The sequence below is a fragment of the Urocitellus parryii genome, unplaced genomic scaffold, assembly GCF_045843805.1.
Source record: "Urocitellus parryii isolate mUroPar1 unplaced genomic scaffold, mUroPar1.hap1 Scaffold_535, whole genome shotgun sequence".
Lineage (NCBI taxonomy): Eukaryota > Metazoa > Chordata > Mammalia > Rodentia > Sciuridae > Urocitellus > Urocitellus parryii.
Window position 1 is genome coordinate 38,661 of NW_027554071.1, and position 26,370 is coordinate 65,030.

At 38.1% G+C, this 26,370-nt stretch overlaps 1 pseudogene; it reads left to right on the forward strand.

The window, feature by feature from the left end:
* The first annotated feature begins 17,287 nt into the window (after positions 1–17,287).
* On the forward strand, positions 17,288–19,722 carry LOC144252742 (Golgi apparatus membrane protein TVP23 homolog B-like; annotated as a pseudogene).
* Positions 19,723–26,370: the final 6,648 nt, after the last annotated feature.

Consider the following 26,370-nt stretch of genomic DNA (forward strand, 5'->3'; position numbering starts at 1 on the left):
TGTAAAATTGTGGATGTGTAACCGACATGATTCTGCAATCTGCATTTGGGGTAAAAATTGGGAGTTCATAACCCACTTCAATCTAATGTATGAAATATGATATGTCAAGAGCTTTGTAATGTTGTGAAAAACCAATAAAAAATACATAAATAAATAAATTTGAAAAACAAATTAGATTCTAGGCTACAGTGTATGCATTATATTAATATTAAAGGCCACATGGCTGCTACTATGTTAGTTTTGTAGGCCAAATAATGCATATTATATTAATATTAAATGCTATAGGGCAGTTGTTATTTTAGTTTTATGGCTAAAGTATGGATATCGTATTCATATTAGGGTTAGATGGCAACAGGACTTTTTATATTGGTTTTAGAAGCTGTAATATGGATATCATATTAATATTAAAGACCAAAGAACAGACAATATATTAGCTATAGAAGCTATAATATAGATAACATAATAGTCTTTAAGGCTACAGGGCAGATATTTTATTAGTTCCAGCTGCCACAGTATTGATACTGTATTAGTATTGAAGGCAACTGAACAGCCATTATATTCATGTTAGTGCCACACTATCTATATTATATTAGTATAAAAGGTCATAGCACAGCACTTACATCAGTTTTATATGCTACAATATGAATATCATGTTAGTATTAAATGCCACAGGGCAGCTATTATATTAAATTTTGATGCTATAATTATAGATGTATTAGTAATGAAGGCCACAGAGCACCTATCATATCAGTTTTAGACACTACAGTTTAGATACTGGATTAGTATTAAAAGGCGACAAGGCAGGTATTATTTCAGTTTTAGAGGCCACCATATGGATATCATGTTAATATTAAACCCACAGCAAATCTATCAGTTTTTGATGTTCTTATATGGATACCATATCAGCATTAAATGCCACAGGCAGCTGTCACATGAGTTTTATATGCTATAATATGAATATCATATGAGTACTAAAGGCCATAAGGCAGATGTTCTTTCAGTTTTAGATGCTATAGTATTAATATATTTTTATTATAGGCCACAGGGCAGCTAATATATTAGTTTTATATGCTACATTAGTATTAAAGGTCACATAGCAGATATTACGAAGATTTAGTTGCTATTTTATGTATGCCATATTAGTACTAAGAGCACAGGAAAGGGAGTATGTTAGTTTTAAGATTCTGTAGTAGGAATGCTACATTGATATTGAAGGTCAGAAGAGATCTATTATATTTGTGTATAGATATAATATTAATATAGAAGGCCACAGGCAAGTTATTCTATTGTTAGAAGAAGTCACAATATGTATGTATGTATATTAATATATTAATAATATTAAAGGCCACAAGAAAGCTATCTTATTAGTTTAAGATATTATATTATAGAGGCTGGGTTTGCAGCTCAGTGGTAGAGCACTTACCTAGCACATGTGCAGCACTGGGTTTGATCCTCAGCACCACATAAAAATAAATAAATAAAACAAAGGTCTTGTGTTCATCTACAACTAAGAAAAATATTTTAAAATTTAAAAGATGTTATAGTATGGATTTGCGTTAATAATAAGGGCCACAGGGCAGATACTATATTAGTATCAGTTGTAGTAGTATGGACATTACATTAATATAAATCATCATAGGCAGTTATTATATTCATATTTGATGGTTTATTATGCATATTACATTAGTATGCAAAACCAATGGGCAATTATTGTATCAGTTTGAGACACTATAGTATGATCAATTATACTAATATTAAAGGCCCCAGGGTAGATATTATATTAGGTACAGATACAGTTGTATGGAATATATATAGTATATATAATATATATAGTATATATATTATATTTATAATATAATTGCATTAATATTAATGGCCACCAGGCAGGTTTTATATTAATTTTATATGCTATAGTATTTCTGGATAGTATAGTATTATTTTAGTTAGGTTTTTCACTATTGTATCTCAAAGTTCTGACAAGAACATTTTTAGAGAATGAAAATTTTATTTGGCACTCACAGTTTCCAAGGTTTCAGCCCATAAAAGGCCAACTCCATCGTTGTGGAGGAGGAAAGCCGCTCAGAATTTGGCAAACAGGAAGCAGATACAGAGCTCTGCTCATCAGGAACAAATACACCTCAAAAGAATGCCCCCAGTAAACCACCTCCCCTAGCCACACACTACCTTACTACAGTTTCCACCCACTTAAACCCTCAGTGGATTAATGGACTGATTGGGTTAAGGCTCTCATAACCCAAACATTTCATGTCTAAACTTTCTTGCATTTTCTTACACATGACATTTTGAGTGACATCTCATATCTAAACCATAATATTCTGCTCCCAGCCCTCAAAAGTTCATGCTCATCTCACAATGCAAAATACATTGATTCCATTGCCAAGAGTCTAGATGTTCTTCAGTTTCAGAATTCCCCAAAACTCCAATTCCAAAGTCTCTTCTGAGATTCGAAACGAAATCACAGTGTGAAAACCCCTGTTAAAATCAATACACACACACACACACACACACACACACACATTCAATATATAATGGCACAGAGTAAACATTTCCATTCCACAAGGGAGAAATAGAGGCATAGAGAGAAGGGATGGGACAAAAGAAGACCAAAATCCAGCTGGGCAAACAAAACCTGTATTTTCACATCTAGCATCTGAGGCATATGGCATTGTGATATTCTATCCTAAGTGCCTGGTTAGCTCCACCCCTATGGTTTTGTTAGTAGCAGTCTATGAAACTCAACTTTTCCTTCTCTGTTTCTTTCATGACTTTCCATTCCTCTCAGCCTTCTTTTTCTCCTCAGCAGCCTGTGTTAAATCTGGCTAGGCTAGAATATGTGCTCATGTAATCCATAAGCCTCAGAGTCTGGAATCACTGGTACCACAGGCCTCCACACCTGTTTATAATTTTGGAAGTTCTGGATTATCTTCTAATTTGTTTCTCCAGATTCCAAAAAGAATTTATCTTCATAGATTTTATGTGTAGCCTCTTGTAGTTAACTTCTCAGCCAGAAGAAACATTTTATATGTTACTCATTTCCTATAAGGGTTTCTGTTTTACTTGATATTGTTTCTTTGGTTGTCCTTCACTTACTTCTCCTTTATTTTCTCTTCTACTCTCTCTATTTCCTTAAGTTTATCCACACCAATTTGTGTCTTCATACATGTACTTTGGATAATAATGGGGTACCAACCATATTGAAACACTTTACTGTAAAATGTTTTTACAGGTTAATAGTATCTCAAATCAATTGGTGCTTTATTCCTTCTCCCATCCATTCACTTTCCATATTTCTCTACCCTGATGCCTTTCTTCATGCAATAAAAATCAAACCTTAACTCTTAACACTAACCTTAAACCTCTATCCCATGCCATAAACCCTAACTTAACCCTATGCCTAAAAATATTGCTAATCCCAACCCCAAGCCAACCATTAACCTTAATCTTCTAACTCTAACCCCTAAGTCTAACCCTAAACCTTAAGTCTAATTCTCACCATAAACCTCTAACCATTTTCCTAACCTAGCCCCAACCCTTTTCCCAACATCAAACCCCTAATCCAACCCCTAACCCAACCCCCAACCCCAATCTTAATATAAACTCTAACACTACCTACCTGAATATGGCAGAGTTCTCACTTGAACTTATGGAAGCAGCAAGTGCCCAGGTGGCTTACAACTTCTAACATGGACACAAATGAGACATTCCATGACCCTCTTCTTTGAATCATTTGCTGTAGTGGCTCACAGCTGCCAGAAAACTATTTAGTACTATCAATTCACTATAAAGCATATCTTTCAAACATATTTTAAATAATATATTTGAGCAAGCATATGACCACACACACAGGGAAAGGTAAGTGGTAAAGGGCATCCTGCCAGCACCTTCAACAACATAGAGTCCTAAAACTCTATCTTTTTCTTTTTTGGATGCTTCATTAAGTACCCATGATTCATTAAATCATTGATCATTTGTTACCAGTTTAGCCTTCAGTTCCTCTGTTCTCCTTATATATGTGGGAAGGCTCAAGTTCAAACTCTGTAATGATGTTTGTTTTTTTTTCCCCACTGAATATGGTCATCCTGTGTTGCCCAGGAGCCCTAGACCATTAATCACCTAACTGGTATCCGACAGACACATTGCTTCATAGATTGAAGAATGAGGAGCTAAGAGACAGGAAACTGAAGCAGAGACCAAGAATATATTTCTTGGCACAACAAACCACAAAGTAGCTTCAAATTGACAAAGAACTTGAATATACACTTTTTACTAGTAAACATGAAAGATGATTAACAGGATATTGTATTAGTTTCATTATAGACATGCAAGTTAAAACTGCAGTGAAATTTCCTCACTTTTACTAATAAAGCCATAATAAAAATATTTAAAAATAACGAGTGATTTGGGGCAACCTTGTGAACATTTCATAAAAATATTCCAAGAAAAAAGGCAATCCAAAAGGTAAGCTCTACTATTCCTTCTCTGTTTCTTCCATGAATTTTCAATCCTCTATTTTTATCCATGGAGTTCTTGTTGTGTCCCCCAAGCTAGCCTCCTACACATATACTCCAGAGGTCCTCAGCAACAGCTCCTGCAACCACTGGGGCAACATGCCATTATACAATTTAATTTCTAATTGCGGAAGGTCTGATTTTCTTCTAAGATGAGCTCTACTTTTCCTACTGATTTTCTTCCAAGATAAGCTCCACTTTTGGGTAAGGATGAAGAGAAATCAGCACTCTTTTATATACCTGTGACAATAAATAATGTGAAGCTTGTGTGTGGAATAGTTTGCTATTTCATCAAAAAGTAAAAATAGAATTATCATACTACTCAACAACTCCATTTCTATGTATTTAACCCCAAAGAACTGAAAGTAGGTATTAAAAGAAAAGTACATGTGTATACTTTCCATCTGTTAACGTCATGAGAGTGAGGGACAGGCTCAAAAGGAGTTTTAGGAAAAGAATTTTATGTATGAGTAAAAAAAAAAAAGAGTGCTTTTGTTCCCCAGTTGGGCAGGTAGTGAAAGTGAGGATTGATTGTCATGGAGGAGCTTGCTGACGTCCTGATTTGCAGGTTATGTGATGGTCACCTGAGAGTATCCATCCCTACATTGAGTAAAATACATTGCTGTGTTTTACATGGACATACAAACCTGGCATAGCAATGACTAGTGGGGAATGTGAGTGAAAGGATACAGAGCATTTTGCACCACCAATACAGGGTTCCTGTAAGTTTAGCACTATGAGAAAGTCAACTGCTTATTAAAAACCACCATGTCAGTACTATGCCAGAAAAACAGACATCAGACTTTATTAGGGAAGTTGACCCTTATAAATCCAGCTCAGCCAAATCTCAGAAATACCATTGCAAGAAAATTTTTCATTAGAAGCCACTGTGTGTGTGTGTGTGTGTGTGTGTTACGTTAATATTAGAGGCTAAATTTTGGATGTTATATTAGTATAAGAAGGTCACTTAGCGATTATTATAGTGATATAAAACCAATGTGTTCATAGTAGATTAGCATTAAAGACCACAGTCTGGATATCGCTGTGAAGGCAGTAGGGTCCATGGTAAGTAAATATATTACTATTAGAGGCCATCTATTTACACTGTAAGCATACTTTGGGAAACAATGTGAATATCACATAAGTATTAAAGAGCACAATGTGTATACTGTAATAATATCAATGACAAAAGGTCATGTATGCTTGTAATCCCAGAAGCTCATAAGGCTGAGGCAGGAGGATGGCAAGTTCAACGCCAGCCTCAGCAACTAAGTGAGGCCTTAAGCAACTTAGAGATACCCTGTCTCAAAAATTAATAAATAAATAAAAAGGGCTGGCATGTAGCTTAATGGTTAAGTGCCCCTGGATTCAATATCTAGTACAAAAAAAAAAAAAAACAAAAACAAAAGATCAACTATTATATTAGGACTACATGCCTCTGTGAGGACATTGTATGTGTCATGAGTGGCAGAGGATTCAATGAGAATATTATCTGCATTACAGGCCTTAGTGAGGATATTATATAGGCCAGAAGTTTCAGTTTAGATATTATATTAGTGGTAGAGTCCTGAATAAAATATTATATTAGTGTAGCAGGTCTCGTTGAAGATACTATATTAGTATCACAGGTCTCAGTAATAACACTATATGTGCTAGAGATTTTAGTGAGGATATTATATGTTTTGGAGGCTTCAGTGTGAATATTATGTGTGTCAAATACCTGACCAGGGACAATATTTGAGTATTTGAAGCCACTGTGAGAATACTATATTTGTCAGAGACCCCAGTGAGATTATTATTGAGTATCAGAGGCCCCACTGTAGAATATGATAATTATTAAAGGCAAATTGAGGATATTTGTTAGAGTACTCATTGAGAATATTATATGAATGTCAGAGGTCTGAGTGAGTATATTATATATGTCATAAGCTGCAGTGAGAATATATATACACCTTTATATAAATTATATATTTATATAATGCATGCAAATATATATTTATGCAAATATATTATATATATGTGTATATATGTGTGTGTGTGTGTATGTGTGTGTGTATGTGTGTGTGTGTGTATGTGTGTGTGTGTGTGTTCTGGGGATTGAACCAAGGAGTACTTTACCACTGAGATACATCCTCAGCTCTTTTTATATTTTTATTTTGAGACAGAGCTTCACCAAATTTTTGAGGCTGAATTCAAACATGCAATCTTCCTGACTCATGCTCCCGATTCATTGGGATTACAAGTTTATACCAGTGTATTCAAGTTATTGAGAATATTATTGAGTGTCAAAGTCTTCAATAGGTCATTTTGAGTTAGATGACTCAAGGAGTATATTATGTCACTCAGAGGACTCAATCAAGGTATTATTTTTGCCAGAGGCCTCAGTGAGATTGTTATATGAATATCCAGCGAACTCAATGAGGATAATATATGTTATGTCAAGATCATTGTACTGCCATGAGAAACTAATAAAAAAAATATATGTGTTATAGTCTTAACTGATGATATTATATGAGTATCAGAGATTTCGGTGAGAATATTATGAGTGTCAAGAGAACTTGGTGACGTGGATGTGTAACTGATGTGATTCTGCAATCTTTATGCGGGGTAAAAATCAAATGTATGAAATATGATATGTCACAAGCTTTGTAATGTTTTGAACAACCAATAATAAAAAAAGAAAAAAAAATTATAAAGAGAACTTGGTGAGGTTATTATATATTTCAGAGGCCTAAATGAGACTATTACATGAATGTCAAAGGGTTTTGTGTGGATATATATGTATCATCCACCTCATTAAGAATATTACATTTGGGGCTGGGGTTGTGGTTCAGCAGTAGAGCACTTGCCTAGCACATGTGAGGGCCTGGGTTCAATCCTCAACACCACATAAAAATACACAAAAAATAAAGGTACAATACCTTTGTGTCCAACTACAACTAAAAAATAAAAAAAATTAAAGAATATTACATAAGTGTCAGATAACTCAGTGAGCACATTATATGTATTAGAGTCATCACTGATCATATTACGTTTGTCAGAATCTCAGTGGTGATATTATATGAGTGTCAGAGGCCTCAATGAAGCCAATATGAATTTTAGTCCATTTAGTTAACATATTATATCTGTAAGAGGACTCACTGAGGATATTATATGCCCCCTTATATGTGTCAGAGGACTAAGTGATGATATAAATTTTAAAGATATCAGCATGGATATCAAATGTGTCAGATAACTCAGTGTGAAAATTTCAGAGGCATCAGTAAGAATATTATGTGTAAAAAAAGAATATTATATGTGTGCCACAGGTCTTTTCAGAGCCTCAGTGAGTATAGTGTATCTGGTAAAGGCTACAATGAAGATACTATATTAGTGTCACAGGACTCGGTGTGGATATTACATGAGATATAGAACTGAGAGAGGATGTTATATGTGTTAGAGAACTCAGTGAGCACATTTTATGTGTCAGAAACCTCAGTGAGAAGATTGTATTCTTTAGAGGTTTTAATGTGGATAGTGCATTAAACAGAGGCCTCAGTGAGATCATTATATGTGTTAGAGGCCTCATGTGAACATGATATTTGTTATAAACCTCAGTGAAGATATCATATTAGTGCCACAGGTATCAGAGAGGATATTATATAGGTAAAGGCCTTAAATTGCATGTTGTATGTCAGAGCACTGAGGACATTATAGATGACAGAGGCCTCATTACATGAGTGTCAGAGGAATCAGTGAAAATATTATATGAGTGTTACAGACCTCAATGAGTATATTCTGTAAAATGCCTCAGTGAGGCATTACATCTTTTACATAGATGGAGCTTCACTGAGGACATTATATGAATATCAGAGAACTCAATTAGAATTTTATATAAATGTGAAAGCCCTGACTAAGAATATTATGTATATCAGAAGTTTCAGTCCTCACTGAAGCCCTTATTGTTTGTTAGAGACTTCAGTAAGCATAGTAAATGTGTTAGAGTCTACAGGAGGATACTATGTGTCAGAATCCAGAGAAAAGCTATTACTTGAGTGTGAGTAGTATATGTATTAGAGCCATCAATCACACTGTTATATGACTATGAACATCCTTATATGAGAAAAATATCTGACTGCAAGAGGCCTTGTTGAAGGCATTGCATGTGTTTGAGATCTCAGTATGTTCGATCTATGGCTCAAAGGTCTCAGGAAAGAAATCCTATGTGTCAGAGGCCTCACAGAGGATAAAACAGGAATGCCAGGCTACTGAGAGAGAACATTAATTGTGTTAGAGTCCTCAGGGGAGAAGGTATACTAATGTCACATACTTCATTGAGGGTATTACTGTGTTGAAGGCCTTGGAATTTCTGCTGCTTGGGTGAAAGTCCCAAGTGGAGCTACAGTCTGTGTCAGAGACCTCAAGGAGACACTTAAAAGTGTCAGAGGACCTCAGGGATTTAGAGGCCTCAGGGAGTATATTATATATGTCAGAGTATTCAGAAAGATATAACATGAGCCCAAAATCTCATTGAGGCTATTAACTGAGTCAGAGGACTCAACACTGGTACTTCATTGTTGTTAGAGGTCTCAGCAGAGGATAGATTGCTTTTTAGAGGGGTAAGAGAAAAATATGTTTTCCTGAGGCCACTATGAGGATACCATGAGTCAGAGGCTTCAGTGTGGGTAGAACATATAAGAACCTGAGTGAAGATTTCATAAACCTCAGGGGGATTATGATGGAGTATCTCAGAACTCAGTGAATAAAATCTATTAGTATCAGCAGCCACATGAGGAAATTTTATGCATTGAAATCTTCTATGAGTCTATTATATGGGTTTCAGAACTCTCCGAGAAAATATCACAATTCTAAATGCTGTGAGTGAGGATAGTTTAGAGCTTCTTTAGGAAGTTGCTTACAGGTGTCTGTATAATCAATGAAATAAAATATGAATATTAGAGGCCACAGTGTGTATAGGATGCAAATGTCAGAGGAGGACTTATTATGAATATCCTATCAGGGATAAGACCACCAGGAGGGTTCTATTTGAGTAGACACCATCAGAACAAGGATATTACATGGGTCATAGTCATTAGTGTGCCAATGGTAAGAGTAAGAGGCCTTTGCAAATACAGTATATGCCTTCGATACTTGATGTTTAAAGTTAATTCCAGAGTGAGGCTATTAGTTGAGTTTCAGCAAGTTTCAGCAAGAATCACATATGTGACCCAGAAATCAATAATAAAATATTATCCAGCTACAGGCCTCATTGAGGATGTGTCAGGGGCTTCATTGAGATTAATCAATGATTGCCACAGGACTCAGCTAGGGTATTGTCTCTGAGTTCTCAGTGAGTTGAATACATATGTCCAAGAACTCAATGTATATAATATGTTTCAGATCCCTCAATCACACTATTACATGACTATGAATATCCTTAGTGAGGAAAATATCTTACTGCAAGAGGCTTAGCTGGAGGCTTTGAATGTGTTTGAGATCTTTGAATGTTTAATCTATGCCTCAAAGATCTCAGGGAGGAAATCCTGTATAAGAAGTCTCACATAGGATGTGACAGGAATGCCAGCCTACTCAGTGAGAACATTATGAGTGTTAGAGTTATCAAGGAAGAGGCTACATCAGTGTCACACCCCTCACTGGGGATATAATTGTGTCAAAGGCCTGAGCATTTGTACTGCATGGGTGAGAGTCCTGCATGGAGAGTGTCTGTGTCATAGACCTCAAGGAGACACTTAAAATGTCAGAGGAGTCTGTGTTGACAGAAAGATACTGTCTGAGCCCTCCATGATTTTTAAATATGACTAGACAATTAGGATCTCTGCCAGTGATGCTCTTACTTGTGCCTGAGCTCTCATGGAGATATTAACTGAGGGACAGACAGAAGGTTGAGGGAGAATATTATCTACATACAGCAAGCCTCTGTGAATATGTGATGTAAGTGTCAGAGGCAACTGGGAGGAGAGGACATGAGTGTCAGAGCCCTGAGTGAGTTTATTATACATGTGACAGAAAAAATTATGGACTCAGTGAGATGATCAAGGAATTTCAGTGCCCTCAATAATTACACAATATTGAGTGTCAGAGGAGGAATCATTGAGGATATTTCCTGAGTGTCAGGGACCTCCATGAGAATATTCCATGAGTGCTGCAGGCCTGAGTGAGGACATATATGTGCTGTAATAGGAAGAGACCTGTGTTAGCCTATTATATGTGACAGTGCCTTCATATGGACATTTAGTGTCAGAGTCCAGAGGGAGGCTATCACCTGAGTGTCTGAATCCTCATTGAGACTGATACATTTTTCAGAACATGTACTGAAGATATTTGGTCGAAGTCAGAGGCCTTAATAAGGATGTGATAGGTGTCAAAGTCTTCATTGAGATTATTTTGCTATTACTATAGGTCTCAACCAGGGTATTTTCTCTTAAGAGGCCTCAGAGAGTTGAGTATACGTGTTAGAGACTAGGGGTAGAGAATGTAGGTATCATAGCCTCACTCACTCTGTTATGTGACTATGAAGGTCCTTAGTGAAGAAAATTTTCTGACTAGGAGAGGTGTTATTGAGAATAGTTTCCTCAGTAAGTGTAATTTAGAGATGAAATTTCTAGTGAGTAAGTTTTTTTTTAAATTTTTTTTAGTTATACAGGACACACTAACTTTATTTTGTTTATTTATTTTTATATGATGCTGAGGATCAAACCCAGGGTCTCACATGTGTAAGGCGAGTGCTCTGTCACTGAGCCACAACCCCAGCCCTCCACTGAAGAACGTCTATGTGTCAGATGTCTCATTGAGAATAATGGTGGGAGTGCCAAGGTACCCAGTGAGGACACTGTAAGAGATGGAGTTTTCAGGGTTGAAAGAATATCAGTGTGAAAGGACTCAGTGAGATTATGAAATGAGTATCAGAGGCCTTAATGACTACATATTACATGGAAGAGGATTTACTGAGAAGACAATTTTTCTCAGACTGGTCAGTGAGGAAAATATGGGCTCAAATGACTCAGTCCCTCCTCTACAAAGGTTGGAGCCCTCTGTGGGGATTTCATATGTGTCAGAGACCTCAATGAGATACATGCATGTGTCAGAGGACTCATTGTACATACTATGTAACCTTTGGAGGTCTCAGTTATATTTTGAATATCTATCAGAGCATTAATCTGTGCAGACATCAGGTACCCCAGAGCACTTGGTAGGATAGTACTTAAGTGTTAGAGGTCTAATGGAGGTCATTATCTGAGCTTGAGAAGCCTAAGGTGGATATTATATTCATTTCATTGTCCTGCATGAGGATGATATCCACTGCAGAGTCCTCAGGCAGTATGTTACCAGTGTGAGTGGACTCAGTGCTATATGATGTGAATGTCAGAGGCCTCAGGGAGGAATCATGGGAGTTTCAGAAAGGATACATTGAGGATATGATATGAGTATCAGATACCTGCTTCACACTATTATAAAAGTGTCCAAGGCCACAATCATTATATCTTATGTGTCAGAAACTTCAGTGATAACACTGTATTTGACATAGGCCTCTGTGAGAATATTGTAGGTGGCCGAGTCTTCTCATGGATATTAAGTGTCAGAGTCTAGAGTCAGGGTGTTACCAGACTGCCTGAGGCCTCAGTAACAATGTGAACATGACCAAGGTTACAGTTTAGATATATTATTGATGTCAGAGGCCTCTGTGATGATGTGATATGTGTCCAAGGCTTCAGTGAGAATGTGATGTGTTTGTCACAGGCCTCACATTGGATATTATACTTCATAGAGGCTGCAGTAAATTTACTATACCTGTCAGAGGCCTCAGGTTTCTCCTATGGAAAGAGGCCTCCATAAGTATATGATGGCTGTCAAAAAGATTCTAAGTGGAAGAGACTTCTGTTAGTCAATTACATGTGTCAGATGTCTCCAATACTACATCATTAATATTAGGGGCCTCAGTAAGCCTCTTATAGGTCCTGTAGGTCGCAATGTAGATACTGTATGTGTCAAGTCCTCAGGGAGTTAGAGGCCTAAAAAAGTATATTATATCTGCCAGAGGTTTAAGGTAGGATATTAAATGCTCCTGACTCTTCAGTGAGGCTTTTAACTGAGTCAGTGGATTCAGCATTGATACTTCATTGCTGTCAGAGGCCTCAGTGAGGACACTATTAGGGTCACAGACCTCATTGAGTCAGAAGTCTTAGTGACAATGGAGGATATGTCAGAGGCCTGAGAATATCACATGCATCTGAATCTTCAGAGATAATATTTTGTGTGTCAGAGGCCTCAGCAAGTATATGGGCTACAGGCCTCAGTGTTGATATTACATGAGCATCAGAAGCCTGAGGGAGGAGGCATTGAATGTGCCCTGAGGGAGGACATTCAAAATGTGTCTGAGGCCTAGCTGAGGATAGTTTGCTTGTTGAAGGGCTAAGGAAAAATATTGTTTGTCAGAGGCCCCAGGGCAGATACCAGGTGTTAGAGGCCTTACTGTGGGTAGAAGGTATGAGTACCCTGAATGAAGATTTCATTTATTTCAGAAGCCTCAGTGAGACTACAATGTTATTATCACAGGATTCAGTGAATATACTAGGTTAGTGTCAGAGGACAAGAAAGGACTTTATATACATCAGAATCCTCTAGGAGTTTATTATATGGATTTCAAAGACCTCAGGAAAGATATCATGTGATTCTTGGAGCTGTGAGTGGGGACATTTTAAGTTTCAGAGTCCTCAGGAAGTTGATTAGGGGTGAATGTACCTTCAGTGTGATTGTATATGAATGTCAGATGCCTCAGTGAGTATGGGATATGAATGTCAGAGGAGGCATGGAGGATATCCTATCAGGGTAAGAGACACACAGGAGAATTCTATATAAATAGCATAGCCCAAATGAGGATATTGCAGGGGTCAGAGTCCAGTGTAACTATGGGAAGAGTAGGAGGCCTCTGTAATCCTATCATATACCCTAGAATCTTCATGTGGATATTTACTGTCAGAGTCCAGAGCAAGGCTATGAACTGATAGTCAGAAACCTCAGTGAAAAATCATACATGTGATCCAGGACTCTGTGAAAACATTATGTCCAAGTCAGAGTCCTCTGTGGAGTTATTGTCTGTGTCAGAGACTTCAAGTGGATACTTAAAAGTGTCAGAAGGATCTGTGTTGATAGGATGGTACTTTCAGAGTCTTCAGTGATTTTTTAATATTTTAGACAATAGGGGTCTTTGTCAGTGAGGCTATTAGGTGTGCCTGAGCTCACTGATGGCCAAGAGGATTGAGGATATTTCTTGAGTCCCACAAGTCTCTATGAATAAGTTGTGCAACTGTCAGAGGAAAAAGGAAGGAGAGGATATGACTGATAGAGATCAGAGTGAAGATATTGTACACTTAAGAATCCTCAATAAATAGAATAGGAGTGTTTATGGACTCAGTGAGATAATCAAGAAATGCCAGATAATCAAGGAATCCTCAGTGAGTATCCAATGTGTCAGAGAACGACTCATGGAGGATATTACACGAGTGTCAGAGACCTCCATAAGAATGTTTCTTAAGTGCCATAGGCCTGAGTCAGGACATATATGTGCTGTAATAAGAAAAGGACTCTGTTAGCATATTATATGTGAAAGTTCTTTGAGGATCAAAAGCCTGAGTGAGAATAATACTTTTGTTAGGGGACATACTGAAGATATTCTGTCAAGGTCAGAGGCCCCAGTGAGGATATGATATGTGTCAGACTTCACTGAGTTTATTTTGTTATCACCACCGGCCTCAATTAGGATTGTTAAATATTTGTGTCAGAGGCCTCAGGGTAGATAGTATAAGTGTCAGAATCCTTATTTACTATTTTATATGACTGTGAGGTGAAGAAAACTTGTGAATATTAGAGGACTTCCTGAGGATTTTGTCCTCAGTGAATATATTTTAGGGCTCAGAGTTCTCAGTGAGGAAATTCTATGTGTCAGAGGCCTCCTTGAGAATAATGATGGCAGTGCCATGGTACCCAGTGAGGACATTGTATGTGATGAAGTTTCAGGGTAGAGAGAATATCAGTGTGGAAGGCCTCAGTGAGATTATGAAATGAACACCACATGCCTTTGTGATGATCTAATATGTGTAAGAGGCCTCACTGAGAACAGAATCTCTCTCAGAGGTCAGTGAGGATAATACGGGGTCAAATGACTCATTCCATACTGTACATAGGATGGAATCCTCAGTGGGAATTTTATATGTGTCAGAGACCTCAATGAGACATATATGTCTCTGAGGACTCATTGTACCTCATGTTACCTACAGAGGCCTCAGTACTTTTGGATGACTCTAGAGGGTCTAAATCTGTGTGGACTTCTAGTGCCCCAGAGCACTCAGTGTGATATTCCTTGAGTGTCAGAAGCCTTGATTAGGATATTTCTGAATGACAGAAGCCTCAGGTTGGATATTATATTGATCTCACTGTCCTGTATGAGGATGATATCCATTTCAGAGTCCTCAGTAAGAATCTCATTAGTGTTTTGGGACTCAAATGAGATAGGATGTGAATGTCAGAGGCCTCAGGGAGGATTCATGTTGGCGTTAGAGGAAGACTCACTGAGGATGTGATATGAGTGTCAGAAACCATTCTGGGACTATTATAAAAATATCCAAGGCCTGAGTGTGGTTATTTTATGTGTCAGAGGCTTCACATGGATATTATGTATCAAAGTCCAGTGCCAGGGTATTACCAGAGTTTCTGAGACTTCACCAACCCATCCCCTTGAATGGGATCAAGGTCACAGTACAGATATCCTGTTCATGGCAGTGGCCTCAATGACGATATGTGGAAGATTCCTCAGTGACAATATAGAGTGTTTGTCACAGGCTTCACCTTTGACATTATGTTTTGGGAGTTGGCAGTAAACTTACTATACTTGTCAGAGGCCTCAGTTTTCTCCTATAGAAAGGGACCTCTGTGAGTACATGATGGCAGTGCCAGAGGCATCAAGAAGACATTCTAAGTGCAAGAGACCTCTGTTATCCAATTGTACATCTCAGATGTCTCCAATAGTTTATTGTTATTATTAGAGACCTCAGTATGACTCTTATAGATACTGTAGGTGTCAATGTAGATATTAAATATTTCAAAGACCTCAGGAAGTTAGAGGCCTCAGGGAGTATATTATACCTCTCAGATGTTTCAGGGAGTATTTTAAATGCACCAGCCACCTCAGCAAAGCTATTCCTGAGTCAGATGTCTCAGTACCAGTACTTCATTATTGTCAACAGCCTCAGTGAGGATACCATTAGGGTCACATGCCTCAGTGAGAATACTAAATGCATTTGAATCCTTAGTGACAATGGGACTTGTGTCAAAGGACTTATGATATCATATGTTTTAGAGTCTCCTCTGAGAATATTATAGTTGTCAAAAGAGTTAGTCAGTAATATATGTCAGAGCCCTCAGTGAAGACAGTGCCTTTTTAAATAGTTTCATGTGTTTAGTTAGAGCTCTGAATAAAAATATTATTGTGTTTCAGAGGCCTCAATGTGTTTTTTCCTTATTTGTCATAGGCTCTCATGGATATTTTATGACTGACACAGGCCTCAGTAATGATATTGAGCATGTTAGAAACCTCTGTGAGGACATTATATGTCAGAGTCCTCATTGATTATATGTGTAGAGGACTCATTGAAAATATTATAGGTGTCAAAGAACTTAGTTTTTATGTGAGTTTTAGAGAACTTATTGAGAATATTTTTATGTGACATAGGCTTCCACAAGGATTTCATATATGTGTCAAATGCCTCAATGAAGATATCATATTTTTTCTAGTTCTCTGTGAGGATATCTTATGAGTTTGAAGGTTTGACATGATATTTTCTAGGGGTCTCAATGTGTATGTGATATCAGCCAGTGGTATCATTAATGATATTTATTGATAACAAACTCATATTATTTCAGTGCGTACTATATATGTTAGAGTCTTCATAAGAATATTATATTGTACTTAAAGCCTCAGTGAAATGTTTTATAAGTGTAAAAGGCCTAATTGAGGGTATTATACTATTCTTTCCTGTTAAAAGAAAACAGGAAACAATAGAAAGAACTCCCAGTGGAAAGAATGGTCAAAGCTATTCCCAAAGGCTTCAAGCAGGAATGAAGTAAGCAACAAAGCACTATAGAGTTGGATAACAAACAAAATCTTGGAGTAAATATCCAGATGCTCATTTATTTACAAGTAAATGACTAAACAGATAAACAAAAGAGGCTAAATAAAAACCTCTTATGCAGAATTTCAAGTAATTGAGGTGGACATTTGGCCCTCAAGGAGTTAGGCCTAACTTCCCACTCCTTAAGAGGGGGCTCTGCATAGTGACTTACTCCAAAACAATATATATAATGTGTACATGTAGAGAAACATAACTTCACAGTGAGAAATCTGGCAAACACTACATCAGTCAGGTGAGCACCTTGAGGATATGAAATGAAGAATAGCACTTCATCTGTAATCTGCTTTCCCCAATCCATAACCTGTCTACATATGAGAAAAACATCAACTGAAAATCTAAAAAGTACCTGATAGGTACTCCTCAACTGTCAGGTCCTCCTCAAACATCAAGGGCATCAGAGAAAGGAAGGTCAGAGAAACTGTCGCTACGAAGAAAAGCCTATGGAGACAGGATGACTGTCTTGCGGAATCTTAGATGGGGTCCTGGAACTGAAAGAGGCTGTACTGAGAATTCAAAGGAAACACAGACATTAGTTAATAAGAGCATATCAGTATCTGTTTATCATGAAAAATCATGTATGAAGTTAACACATCTGAGATAGCTCACGTAAGTCATAAGAGCAAAAAAACTGGGTAGAAGTTACATAGTAGATCTCTGCATTTTCTTTGCAATTTCTGTGTAAACATAAAACTACTCTAAAATAAAATCTTAAGACATGGCTATATTTTTCAAACACCTGCTCATTTAATTACTCAGAATGTCAATTACTAATAATTGACATTCTTAACTAGTTCTGCATTTTGTTAAGAGCATTTATAACAAAAATGTAAGATAATGTAAGATAAATACTTATTTTATATGTTTTATGTTAAAGTAATAATATGTTTAAACTTATTTATCATTATTTATTTTGCTATTTCTGGGTTCTGGATTTTCTCTCTAAAAATTTCAAAACTTTAGAGAAAAAAATCTACATTTTAGAGACACTATTTCAAGTCATGGTTGAACTTTTTCAAAAGAGTCATGATAAAAAATATGTTACAAGAGCAGATTGATTCATTGTGAATGAATCATTGATCCCAAGGGAGTCTTATCTTTCGTTTGTTTCTATGTATACCCTTCAACAGTAATAGCATCAAATATTTGCCACTAGGAAAAATATTTAAACAAAAAATGTAAACAGAATTTGTGACAATAACTTATGATGCTTTCTAAAAAAAGAAAAATTTAAAAGAATATCATAGTCAGTTTCCTCCATGACGTTCTTCAGAAGTGGTAAAACTAGAGAAACATCAATGGAAGCATGCATTATGAGTGATCTTAGATATCCTCGTGTTTTACGGGGAAATTATATTTTAGAAATCATAAAAATATTGGATGCCCAAACTCTTTAATGTTTTCAAATGTAGTTGAATTTCTATGTAAGTTTCTCATTGATATAGCTAGTCATAAAGCTAACAAAAACAAAGAATCTGTGGGGCTGGGATGTAGCTCAGTGGTGGCATACCTTATCCAGAATTCAGGAGGCCCTGGGTTTGATCCCTAGCACCACAATATTTTTTTAAATCAGTGCCTTATTTGTGTAATCAAATAGAAAGTGAACCATCACCACTCTTAGGAAAATGTTAAGCCTGAAAACCAGTTAATAATCAAAATTCTCTTACAATAGAAATAGTCTATTGTGACCAGATGTGTCATATCATAAAGTACATTCACATTATACTATCAAAATATCAGAATCAAAATACTCTTACAATAGAAATAGCCTATTGTGAGCAGATGTGTCACATCATAAAAGTATATTCACATTAAATATCCTCTCAGAACAATAAAAAAGACTTTGATGACCATTTAGAAGGAGAAAATGGCTATAATATAGATTAGAAAATTATTAAGAAATTAGAAACATGAGGTGAGGGGCTGTGGGCACGGAGAGCGGGTGGCCTAGGCTTGGCGGGAGGAAGGGTCCCTCCTGCAGGGTTTGTGGAGTGAGCCGGGTACACAGGGGTGGTTGTGTGGTGTCCCCTCTGGCTGTCCGTCTTGAGGAAGAGCTGAGTGGGCGGGAAGGATGGAGGACCAAGGGTAGTTGTCGCGGAGGTGATCTGGGTGCTCCGAGGCCCTCATAGGGAAGGCCTCGGGAAGCTTGGAGGTGTGGAGAGGAGAAGCCCATCCTCAACCAATGCCCAGCGCTGGGCAGATCCGATGTTGGGCTGTAGAAATGCTCTGTGTGGTGGGTGGGGTGCGGGTGGTCTTTTTCCTCGGCCCATCTTGCACGTCATGCACGCAAGGAAGTGAAAGGGGTGCGGCCTCCGGGCACCTCTTCAGCTCCCTTGTGAGCTGCCCTGTAGGGGTACCCTGCAATCATGTAGGAATAGGAGACTCTGGCAGAGCCTTGCAGTCAGGACAGCAATGATGACACTGAAGATGTTTCATTGTTTGATGCAGAAGAAGAGACAACTAATAGACCAAGAAAATCTAAAATCCGACACCCAGTGGCATGATTTTTCCATTTGTTCTTCTGAGTCTCTGCCATTATAGTCTATCTTCTCTCTGAATTGCTCAGCAGCAGCTTTATTGCTTGTATGGTGACAATTATCTTGTTGTTGTCACATGACTTTTGGGCAGTGAAGAATGCCACAGGTAGAGACTGATGGTAGGCCTTGGGTGGTGGAATCATATTGATGAGTACAGAAAGAGTCATTGGGTGTTTGAGTCCAGGAAGGCATCTCCTCAGGAGAATAAAACTGTTTCAAAAGTTGAATCAAGAATCTTTTGGTTAGGACTAATTGCCTGTACAGTGCTGTGAGTGATATTTGCCTTTAGTGCTTTCTTCTCCCTCAGAGTAAAATGGTTGGCATGGTTATCATGGGTGTGGTGCTACAGGGTGCCAACCTGTATGGTTACATTAGGTGCAAGTGGGCAGCTGGAAGAATTTAACTAGCATGGCTACCTGGTATCTTGAAATGCAGTTTTTAAGACAAAACACCAGAAATGAAGAGACTTCTTGAATAGAGAGAAAATTATATTTTCTGTGATACTGGGGAATGGCTGAAGAGATTCTTGATTATGAATTGTTTAGAGCTCAGTCCAGTATAAAAAGGAGCATTGATTTTTGTTTGTTTGTTTTGTTTTCACTTGCAAAGTTACTATAAAAACTGTTTTTTTAAACAAAGTTTTAATTTTCTTTTTCTAGTAGTTGAGGCTGGGAAGTATGATATCATTAAGAACATTGTCAGAATTTATTTTATGGTGTACATATGTATGCATATAGTAATGTATCTGTATATCCCAAATTAATGTGTTAGTTTACATATGTTACAGAGATATTTGCATTTTGATCCATAGAATATAGGATGTTCTTAATATATCTCAAAGGTATGTGTGTTTACATACTATTTCTATAGGTTATTTTCAGAAATAAGTTGATTCCATGATTAAGAGTAAACACTTGGCTTGTGTATGAGTTAAAAAGTTAGAAAAAATGTTAATTTTAAATATATACTTCATGTTGAAATTGCTTATGTTAGACATGCACAAGTGAAAACAAATTCAGGCTGGTAGTGTTAACTAGTTTCTAAAATTTTCTTTTATTCTTATACTTAAGGCCTAACTAATAAATGGAATCTTTATAGTTTATGTTTAAGGGATACCCAGGGATTGCTGCTGTTTTATTTATTTCATAGAAAGGATAGTCATATTTTATTTTGGAACTTCCTGTAAACTCTTCAGTGATCTCTGGACTAATAAAATCTTTTAGTACTAAATGAATATTATTCTTATGTCATAGTAAAAATAATCATTTAAATACTTGGCATAATAAATGCCTAAAGACATTTTATGAATCTATTTTTTCTTGCTATAATGGGAATATTGTAAATCATACATTTGTATTAATAATTTTTCTTAAACAAGGCAATATATTTAACTGTAAACTAAACCAATCTACAAATTATTGTAGGCAGTTGTAAATTCTGTTGAGATACTTGAAACTTTGTTGGAGTCTTTTAATCAGCAGATTATATTGTGAATGTATTTGTACATTGTTAAAATATGTTTAAAGATGTTTTGTTTTAGTTGAATAAATGTGTATTGGAGTCAAAAACAAGAAATTAGAAACATGATAATGCATAAAAATTCTCTAGGCCATACTAGGCACTTTGAACTGTAATCACAGATATTTTGGAGACTGAAGCAGGAGGATCACAAAGTTTGAAGCCAGCCTCAATACCTCAGGAACTTAGCAAAATCCCGTCTCAATATAATATTTTAAAAGGGCTGAAATTCATTGTTTGCCTAACATAGTCAAGGTTATCAGCTTAATTCTCATCACCATAAATAAATTTAAAGAATAACTCCAAACCAAGCATATAATATGAGATAACTGGGGCATTTATAGAAGAGGGTGGAAACTATTATGTTGAACACCCCAAAAGGATTCAACTATATTTAATTATTTTTCAGCTCATGGTATCAACATGTCTAATCTCCACTTATATTACTTCATTAAAATATGGTAAAAAGTGTATGTACTTTTTTAATGATTTCAAAATATGAGTTATACTCAACTCTATTCTAAAAACTACCTTTGAAGCACATAGAGCACCAGCATTTATATAAAATGAAATCAGGCCATTTCCTACACAAAGTAATATTTAGTAAGTACTAATATATACACACATTATTTCAAAAGAAATTAAAATTGATGAAATCAAAAGCTCACTGGTATGCTTTTGAATGATATTTTGAATATATGAGAAACACTTAATAGAGTTCTCCAAAAAGAACTTCTGACAATATATAAAGCATTCTTATTAGAAGGTCAATTCACTTGCTTGCAAGGAGTAAGAGAAACTAACTACATGATGAATGTAAGACTTTAATAATAAGATATTCAAATATGCTTTCTAAATTTGAAAAAGTAGAAAATGTCTGTTTAAAAAAGTCTATTTTTGGTAAATGTATCTGTTTTTTTTTAAAGAATCTATTGACTTTTATCTTACACACTGTAATTATTTCAGTGGTTTTAAGCTGGAATATCATGTAATATCAATAGGTGGAATTTTAAAATATCACCATCCTCTTTCTTTCTATAAAATTGATTAGCAAATTTTCTTAGAATAATTTCAACCCAATTTGGAAAAGATCTGTGTGTGTGTGTGTGTGTGTGTGTGTGTGTAAATACATAATATTTTAAACAATTCTCCTGACCCTTGGGTCCTGTGAAAGACATATTGTCTGTGTGTGGTGCTGAAATGGAACCCAGGGACTCTCACATGTTAAGCAAGTTCTCTGCCACCAAGTTACACACACTGTCCCAAAGATATTAATAAGAAAAAGATAATTAAAACTTTTTGAGATGATGAGAACTGTCAAACAAGATAATTCAATCAAAACAAGGTAAACTAAAAAGTATATTTAAAAATATTGTTGATAAAAATAGCAGAAGTTCAAAGTTAGAGAAGAAATTAAAAATCAAACTGCAGAAACCTACTACATAAAATTGGAAACCTAGAGGGAATGGGTAATTTCCTAGTTAAAAAAAACACATTAATAAAAGATTAAAATAAGAAAACTATGAATGATCAATCAGCTTAAAAAGTTTAAAATGATGCTTACAGATCTCCCATTGGGACAAAAACCAGGAACATAGGGGTCCACGGTTGAGTGTTAACTGACTTTTAACAAATTCTGGATTTACTTAAAATGTTCATGATCTAGGAGGAAAGAATGAAATCATTACTTAAAATAAATACTTCAATTAATTAAAATTAATTTCCTCAATTAACTTTGTGGTATAATACCAAAGCATTATATAGTCAAGATATTTCAGCAGATGTAGAATGTCAACACAGTATACCATTACAAATGCACTGCCAAATAAACTGACTTGCTCAATCAAAGACAAAATGTATTCTTAATCAAAATTTTGATTAATTTAGTTCCATAAAATCCATGAACTATTTTTTCACAAATTCTGGCTTATTAGAAATAACATATTTAAACTTAAATAACCTTGTGGGTTTCATACATCTACTTTTCCATTTTTTAATATTTTTCCTGCTTTAACACAGTAAAAATAAGCAGTTAGAACAATTCCTCCTCCCTCTGTGCCAGAAATCATCCAAGTAGCTGTGTTTTGATGACAAGTAATCAGAGCCTCTTGAAGGGATGTTTCCCCAAAGTAAACCTTGCTGAAATAATGAAGGAGAGCAAGGCTCCCTCCTCAGCTCTCAGATGGGCGCAGGAAGTGAATCTGCTTTCTCTTCACACTTCCCTTTTCCTCACCTGCCGCCTATTCATCCAGAAGTTTCTGGAAGATCTCTCTGAGGCTGCTCTAGGCATGCCTATAGACATGACCCACAGAATCCTCAAGCCCGGATCTCTCTAAGGCTAGTCTGAGAAGAGCATCCCTGTAGATATGACTCAGTGTCCCCAAGTGAGGCATCCCTCTGAGGTTGCTCTGAGGAGAAGGGAGCTTGGGATGACCCTACACACGTGACCCACAGTGTCTCCAAGTCAGTTATCTGCCTGAGGATGGTCTGAAAAGAATGGAGCTCTAGGTGTCCCTATAGCCTTGACCCACAGCTGGTCTTAGAACGGAGTTATAGCCTTGATCCACAGTGTCTCCAAGCTGTGAGTCTCACTGAGGCTAAAGAGAAGGGACCCTAAAGTCCCTGTAGACACAACACAAAGTGTCCCCAAGCTGGGAGTATTCCTGAGTCTGCTCTAAGAGAAAGCTCCAAGTCCGCATACACATGAACCACATTGTCTCCAAGGTGGGAGTATGCTTGAGTCTGCTGAGAAGGCAACTCTCCTCCCATACATATGACCCACCAGGGTACCCAAGTTAGGAGTTACCTCCTCAGACCAGAGGTGCTCAGAGAACCTAGGGTGCCAAGCTGGTGGAGTATTGCTTCAGACAGGAGGCACATGGAGCACCCAGGGTCCCTGAGCTGGGAGACTCCAGGTACATGGCATACCCAGGTTCCCTGAGCTGGGATTATCTCCTCAGATCCCAGGCACACTGAGGACCCAGCGTATCCAAGCTGGGAATATCTCCTCAGATCCAAGGTGCACGGAGGACCCAGGGTCCCTGGGCTGGGAGGACCTTCTCAGACACCAGGCACACCAAGGACCCAGGGTCCCGGAGCTAGGAGTACCTCCTCAGACCCAAGGCACACAGAGGACTCAGCGTCTCTGAGCTGGGAGTATCTCCTCAGACCCCAGGCACACGAAGGACCCAGGGTCCCCGAGCTGGGGGATCTCCTCAGACCTGACGCACACCCAGGACCCAGGGTCCCCGAGCTGGGAGGAACTCCTCAGACCTGACACACACGGAGGACCCAGGGTCCCCGCGCTGTGACGATCTCCTCAGACTTGATGCAGACGGAGGACCCAGCGTCCCTGAGCTGGGAGTATCTCCTCAGACCTCAGGCACACAAAATACCCAGGGTCCCCGAGCTGGGAGGACCTCCTCAGACCCAAGGAACACAGAGGACTCAGGCTCCCGGAGTTGGGAGGGCCTCCTCAGACATGAGGCACACGGAGGACCCAGGGTCCCTGAGCTGGGAGGGCCTCCTCAGACATGAGGCACTCCGAGGACCTAGCGTCCCGACCTGGGAGTATCTCCTCAGACCCGAGGCACACACGGAGGACCCAGGGTCCCAGACCTGGGAGTATCACCTGAGACCTGACACACACGGAGGACCCAGTGACCTCGAGCTAGGAGGACGTCCTCAGAGCCGAATCAGGTCTGAGGAGGAGCTCCGCATCCCCACACACATGACCCATAGTACCCTCAAGCTGTGTGTATCCTGGAGGCCGGTCTGTCACTCCCTGGTGGTTGACCCAGCACGCTGGCAATTTTTCCTGAGACAACAGCTCTAGTCCTCACCCTGAAGAAGGAAGGACAAAGATGGAACTTGAGCCACTGTTCCCTGCTGACCCTGCCCAGTGTGAGACTCTGCTCATACACAGGGGCACCATTCCCTGATGGCCACGCCCAGTGCAGGCCTCTGCTCATGGGCAGAGACACCACTCCTGATGACCACGCCCAGAGCCAGACTCTGCTCATGTGCACAGGCACCACTCCCTGATGGCCACGCCTAGTGCAGGCTTCTGCTAACCTGCAGTGGTAGTAGGGTGGCTAGTCTTTCTTATTTCTCTCAGCACCTTTCTGTAGCCTCAGCTATTACTGAATAGGATCTATTCCCACTTCTTTAACTAAGTCTGGCTGTGTTTATTTGTGCCATCACCAGAAGTGGAATCTCAGGAGAAGAGAAATGGGAGGCCAAGACACTGAGACCCGGGTCCCTGGACTCAACCAGGCCACACACTGCTGTAGCCAGGGTCCAGGCAGGCAGAGGCACAGACATGAGCACCTGCAGGGAGACCCTGGACACTTCACTCTTGTGCCCAAGGGCAGAAGGCCAAAAGCAGGTCAACACAGAGCCCTCTGTGAAGTGTAGACATGTGACTGAGTGATGTAGCCAAGGACTGCCGAATTTTAACGTCATGGGCCAGCACGCTAGTGGATGCCTGTAATACCAGCAACTTGGGAGCTTGAGGCAGGAGGATTGAGAGTTGAAAGCCAGACACAACAAAAGCAAGGTGCTAGCAACTCAGTGACACCCTGTCTCTAAATAAAATACAAATTAGGGCTGGGTATGTGGGTCAGTGCTCAAGTGCCCCTGAGTTCAATCCATGGCCTGAGTTCAATCCCCGATACCCACCCCACCACCACCAAAGAAAAGAAAAAAAAAAAAAAACAGTACAAGACAGTGGAAGAAAAATACTTGAGTTAACAGCTCAGAATATGTAACTATTAAATTTAAAGCTACTTTGGGGGGGGGGATACAAGAATGAACGCCAAAAAAAATGGTCAGAAGCAAAGGTTTTTGTTCATTTCCCCTATTGCATATGTATGAAATATTTCATGTGTGTGTGTGTGTATGTTTCCCTATCTTTAGGGAATAATACTTTCCAATACTGTATCCAGACTGCCACAGGGCAACATCTCACATGCAAGCAACAACAACAAAAAATCAATAAAAATAAAAATAATCATGGGACCCCCTTGGTTATACTTGCCATAATTCCCTAAGGACTGCAGAGGAAAATTCAAACTATTTAATGAGAAAGGCAAAAGGCAAAGCTCTTGATTATTATCTGACTCAGCCAATTTGTCAGGCTTCACCACTTTCAGTGTTCTGCCTCTTGCCTAGTAAACCGCCTGCTATGAATGCTTCCATGATCTCCGTTGTCCTCCACTACAGTAAATTTTTTCTCTAAGGACCTACCCGATGTCAATAAAAGCTGTTTGATCACCAGCTCCAGTACTTCTATACACACCAGGCCCTCCTCCATTCATGCCAAGTCCATCCAGGAGTTCCCAGGCTTCACACTCTTGCCACATCTTCACATCTCATTCTTTATGTTTTAAATGTGCACCTAACCCACTCCTTTCTGAAATCTTTGAAGTTCATGGCCATGTACTTAATCTCATACCTAAATCATGTTCATGTTTTTTTTTTTTGTAATTTTCAAGTTGAGATGTTTACAGACACTTACGAACAAAACAATTTTTTTGTAAATCAGTTTTCTGCATTGACATTCCTCAAGTTATTCTTATGACAATCAATGAAAGATAGTTATTC